At 42.4% G+C, this 6,043-nt stretch overlaps 1 protein-coding gene across 1 annotated transcript in view; it reads left to right on the top strand.

Moving 5' to 3' along the window:
* Positions 1–775: 775 nt before the first annotated feature.
* LOC117282036 (elongation of very long chain fatty acids protein 1-like) overlaps positions 776–6,043 on the top strand; it is a 43,818-nt gene continuing 38,550 nt past the window's right edge. The window contains exon 1 of the mRNA XM_033753966.1: positions 776–800. The gene's annotated coding sequence lies outside the window, so the exon portion shown is untranslated. The remainder of the gene's footprint in view (positions 801–6,043) is intronic.

Raw genomic sequence — 6,043 nt, 5'->3', positions numbered from 1 at the left:
GTATTCGGTAGCGAGATGTTTCGTAGTATGTTACCTAGCAACGCTGTGTCCATCCACGTTGCAGTATAAATGTGAGTCTTACTAGAACATCAATGGTTGGACGGATTTCTACAAGAGTTCATCTCCCTTAGATGTTCTCGCGTATTGAAATCATCCCTCTTACCAAAAACAGCGTCCTTCAAAATTATCTCTAGAACAGAAATTTCTACCTCTGACGAAACATTGCCTAAAGAATTTTTACTTGTTTTGTTGCACACAGCGTTTGGATTATTCCCAATTAATTGTCACGTTATGAACAAATTATTCATTTTTAATTTTTTCATCAAAGGCCCTACAACTCTTTGTTGTGTCCTGGCCTCTTCTTCAGTTTCGTAAATTTGTAGGACTCCTTGGACGGGGGATCAGCATAAACAGAATAAACACACACACAGACATCCACGCTTTGAGTGGGATTCTAACCCACGATTCCAGCGTTCGGGTGAGCGAAGACAGTTCACGCACTAGACGGTGCTGCCACCGTGATTGACTAACAAATGATTAGCAGAAATTAACTTTGAATAAATAACAATAAAACGATTGTAATTAAAGCCCCTTACGGCCGCTTGATTGTCCCGTGGTCCTTCTACTGCTGCCCCCGTTATTGCCATGTCATGTGTTAAGTATTTCAGGTCTTGCAGTGACCGAGCCACATAAACAATTGGAATTTACATATCTTTTTTCCATTACCTTATTTCCAGAGTTCTCACTGCACCCGCACAGTGAGCATTAATATCTGATTGTGGCCAGTGAAGAGAGGGTAGGTGAGTACTGAAGTAGACTGGAATTTGATATTCTCCCTGTTTTGCGTCTTCTTATATATCTTACTGTAATCTCCGTCCTCCTTGTGTTTACCAAGTAGTATAAAATTCTTGTAGGAATTGATGTTCCTGGCAGTCTTTTAGGTCTACATGTACATTTAGTTGGAAATATTTGAGGTAAAGACTAAACATTTTTTGGCCGCAAAATTCAAATCTCTTCAGTACTGAGCTGAGGTAGGACCAAGGGTGAAAACAGCTGGGTCACAAAATTTGTGAAATTTTCCGTTTGGGATGTTTTGAACTCCCGAAAAATTGGGACAAAAAGCATAATTTAAGTGAATGGCTTTGCGTAATGGCCCCAGTAGTGGGCTGAGTGCTGAAGAGGCGACTGGACATTGTCCCTTCTCTTTGAAATATATAGCAAAAATATGAAATGAATGTGACTGCCTCTCTCGCTCCTAGGAGACAAGACAGAGCAACAATCGTGAATAACAGATCTCAGAAAGATGAAGTGTAAGGGAGCTGAAAATATTAGAGGACAATAAGTTTAATAATTACTGGGTTTCACGCAGCATTTGTGGACCTTGGATTAATGAAAAGTGTAATATTAGAACGGAATGCAGAACTGTTTGTAAGAAATAAGGATTTTACTTGAATTAGAGCATAAGGTAGCCGAATGAAAGTAAATTTAAAGGCCGTTATGTTTCTATGATATGAAGCTTTGTGTTTGAACTATTAACTACCATCTGCACAAAAAATATTGTACCATGTAGACCCGTTGCTATGTAACGACTCTGCAAATAACACCCGTTGCTAAGCAACAAATTCCTAACACTCGCTGCGAAACGTGTTCTCTACGCGGGCGCCGGAGTGAGTTTGTTAGTGAGTGAATTCGTTGAGATACTAGAGTTTTGAGACGGCGGTCCGTCAGTCAGAAGGGTGGAGGTTGGTGCAACATGGAAGTCAGTCTAAGAGTTGGTTGTGAGAGTCCTCGGAAAGTGAAGACTTGAACACGCATGCGCAGGAAGCTACGGCATTGAAGCCGTTAACATGGACTAGTGAAGACGTACACGGTCTGTCCAGGATCCGTTATGACTCACTTTTTGAAATTTTGCCCTGCAATGGCATCTGTTGGCGAGTTGTGGCTTTAAGACTCTTGAAGCTTCAGCTGTGGCTGTCTATAATTTCAAAACGCAAGCATCGCTGTATCATGTGTTCTGACCTTGAATGTAACAGTACTGTTCTGACGCTCGTCGGAAAATGGCGGTTGAACAGAAAGCCAACATCAAATTTTGTTTGAAGTTAGGCAAAACAGCCGGAGAAGCGTACGAAATGATGAAAAGTGTGTACGGCAGTGATTGTTTGAGTAGCTCGAACATTTTTCGATGGTATGCTGCATTTCGTGACGGCAGGGAGGACACTGAAGACGCTCCACGTGCATCAAAGCCGAGAACAAGTCGCACTGAAGAAAATGTGAAAAAAGTGACCGAAATCCTTGCATCAGACAGATGTGTTTCTGCAAGACTCGTCGAGGAGCTTTTGGGAATACCAAAAAGTACTGTGCATCAAATTTTGACAGAGGGTTTGGGCAAACGGAAGGTCTGTGCGCGGTTTGTACCGCACGCGCTGTCAGGCGATGAAAAACATGCCAGAGTGGAACACTGCAAAGACATGTTACGGTCGGCCCAAAGTGATACAAAATTTACAAAATCGATTGCTACTGGTGACGAGACATGGTGTTTTCAATATGAGCCTCTCACAAAGCGGCAGAGTTCAGCGTGGTTGAGCCCAAAGAAGCCGAAACCAAAGAAATTGCGCATGCAAAAGAGTCGAGTAAAGACACTGCTAACCGTTTTCTTCGATTCCAAAGGAATCATTCACAAGGAATTTCTGCCAGAAGGTCAAACAGTGAATTCTGATTATAATCTCGGAGCCTTCAATCGTTTGTGGGCGAGAATTCTTCGAATTCGACCTGAATATCGAGAGCAAGTTTCCTGGTCGCTCCTCCACGACAATGCCCCACCCCACAAATCGAAGAAAAGGGATCACAGTCCTTGATCATCCTCCGCATTCGCCACATTTGGCTCCAGCAGATTTCTGGTTGTTCCCAAAAGTTAATTTAGCGATGAAAGGAGACCGTCACGACACCATCCAGGACATCCAAAGGGAATGTACCTCAGTTTTAAATGCGATTCCACAAAAGGAGTACAGTGACAGTTTTCGAAAACCTTTCAATCGATTCCAGCTATGTATTGATCGAGACGGAGAATATTTTGAATAAAAAGAGAGAAATTTTGAAAATAATTCACGTATTATATTTTTAATGAACACAGTACTAACAGAATCTGGAAACACTGTGTAGCAGACTAAGAGGCTTATTGCGTGTTGTAGTGAATTACAGAATGTAGTTTCTTGTAGTTACTATCTGTAAGTGTTCAATAAATACAGTTACTAATCAAAACCCGTCTATAATCACTCATACACATGACAGTATTATCGCGTCACGGATTTACATTTGTGACACAAATGTCATCACATTCATGACTCTGAGTAAATAACTAACGCCGCGGTGCTGAGCCGTTCGCGAGAAGCTGCCAGTTGCGCTGTTTCTAAACAGTTGCCCTATATTATATGGAGTCCGGTGGTTAATTATCGTGTTTACAAGATCCCTCCATTGGTGCCTATTGTAACCGTACGCATCCTTCACGGATATGTCTTATTTGTTTGTACGTAACGATTAAGTTTAGCTGCTGAAATAAGATGCTCCGGAGGGATCAAGGTCCTCTGAACTGGCCTTTTGTTACGAGGGACAGAAGAGAGGTTAGTGAGTCCATTGCATTCGGGGGGGTGGGGGTAGGTATACATTCTGTCGTCCGTGCCTGTGGAGGTGAAGGACCTGTGGATAGAAGCTTCGAGAAGGCGTGGAGACCGGAAGGGGTCCTTGCGCTTGGTCATGTAGCCTCCCGATAGAAAATTCGAGATCGCTGTAAGGTGGTTTCTAAAAGCAGCGGCGGTGGTAATTGAGGAGTGGGTGAGTAGAAGTCAGTCTGTGAGGGAGTTCAAGGGAGTTAGTCAGTAGAAGTGAGTCAGTGAGGGAGTTCAAGTGAGTAAGGAGTAAAGTCAGTTGAGGAAGTCGAAGTCGAGTAGTCAGTCAGTAAAGAGTCAATCGGGAGGTCAGTGAGTCGAGTGAGTAAAAGATCATTTAAGAGGACAGTAAATAAGCGTGAACTCCGGGAGCATTATCAAAGAGATTGCGAACTGTTAATAAACGCTGATTTATGTAAGTGGATTTCAAAGAAATATTACGCAATCTAGCGAGGAAGAGAAGTTTCTACATAGGATAAATAAAGTTAATTAATCAGAAACTTACGAAACCGAGTGAGATATTTCATTTCCTAAGAACCTGTGCCTAAGTATTAACCGATCCAGCCTGCATCCGAAACGACGTAAGCGAGCCAACACCCGTGTACCCCTGAGATAAAAGACTCATGACCCTGAACTTAGCCGAGGGACTACACCGCGAGGAAGGCAGCGTGAGGGGCGGGTGTACTATCCTGAGCCACATCAATCCAGCCCATACTACCCCATCCACATTTGTCTAAGATTCATTTTAATAGTATCCCCACCTACGTCTAGGACCTCCTAGTGGTCTCTTTACTTCTGGCTATCCTACTAAAATCCTATATTCATTCCTTTTCTTCCCATGCACGCCAAATAATCTGTCCACCTCATCCTCCTTGACTTGATCATTCTAATTATACTAGGAGAAGAGTACAAGTTATGAAGCACGTCATTATGCAGTTTTCTCCAGCCTCCTATAAATTCATCCCTCCTCGGTCCAAATATTTCCTCAGAACCCTGTTCTCAAATACTATCAGTGTACGTTCTTCCCTTAATGTCAGAGACCAATTTTCACACTCATACTAAACCACAAGCAAAATTATAGATTTGCATTGTAACGTATCGAAACACTGTCAGGCAAAGCCCGTAACACTCACACGGCCAACAATGCAGGAGTAGGGTTTTTATGGTCCGCGTACGGACCGTTGCTATGCAGCGAGTGCTAGGCATGTTCACGCGTGCATGGTGGCGTAACACAGTAATATAGAAAATGAAGGCAGATATTTTCTGCAGAACCACGCAGCAGCCAGCGCGCCAATGGACTGGCTGGGTAGCGATCACGTGGACACTCCAGCAGACGAGCACGCAACAGTAGAGCAGTAGGAGAACAGAAGAGCTAAGAGAATGGTAATACAGCGGCAACAAAGAAAACGAGAATGAGAATTGAAGTCAGTGGTCATAGATCAGAGTTCAAGGAGTCGGCGCTCGAAGTAATTCGGCGGTGACAAGAAGAATTAGTGTGTGACTTCAAGTGCTTTAGAGCAGTGGTTCTCAACCTTTATGAGACCGCGGCCCAGTAAGTTCTTTTTTTATAAGACGAGGGCCCAGTCCCAACAATTTACTCCTAAATGCCTTTCAAGTTTTGTTAAAGTTCACGAATTAAGCTAACGTAATGTTAGTAATTAGCCGGTCGCAGTAGCCGAGCGGCCTAAGGCATGTACTGTCTTCGCTCGATCGGAAGCCGGGATCGTGGGTTCCAATCCCACTCAGGGCATGGATGTTTGTATGCGTTTTTTTTGTGTTTGTCTACAGGTAGAGGCCTTGCGACGAGCTGATCACTCGCCCAAGGAGTCCTACCGAATGTGTAAGATCTAGAAAAACCGAAGTGAACGGAGAAGTTCATGGAGGTAGGCCTAGGCCCACTGGGGCTGTAGTGCCAAGGAAAAAAAATATACATTAGTAATTAATTATAGCATAATCATAAAGAGTATTAGTACAATTATGTAATTGGTGTGGCATGTTGACAAACATAAAATTACATTTAAATTAGTTAACAATCACTGGACTAATTAAATCTTGTAGCATTTTGTAGTTTCCTCAGACCAACATAATTAAATTAATCTGTGCTCATTTTCATTGACATATCCCATGCTGATCACCAAAAACTTGTTATTCAGCGTAAAATTGATTATTGTATTATTAAATTGATTTTAATGCTGTTGGTTTGAAGGAAACGGCAGTGAGAAAATTATTTATGCATCTTAACTCACCATAGAAGTCAGCTGAGTAGGGGAAGAAGCAGAAGGATGTCAACTTGCCGGCGAAACACTTATTATCACGTACACATGCCAAATAATAATATATATAAAGTATGTAATTTGATAAATAAAAATGTATGAATCTCT

The sequence above is a fragment of the Cryptotermes secundus genome, unplaced genomic scaffold, assembly GCF_002891405.2.
Source record: "Cryptotermes secundus unplaced genomic scaffold, Csec_1.0 scaffold1759, whole genome shotgun sequence".
Lineage (NCBI taxonomy): Eukaryota > Metazoa > Arthropoda > Insecta > Blattodea > Kalotermitidae > Cryptotermes > Cryptotermes secundus.
This window is presented reverse-complemented; position numbering and strand designations above follow the sequence as displayed.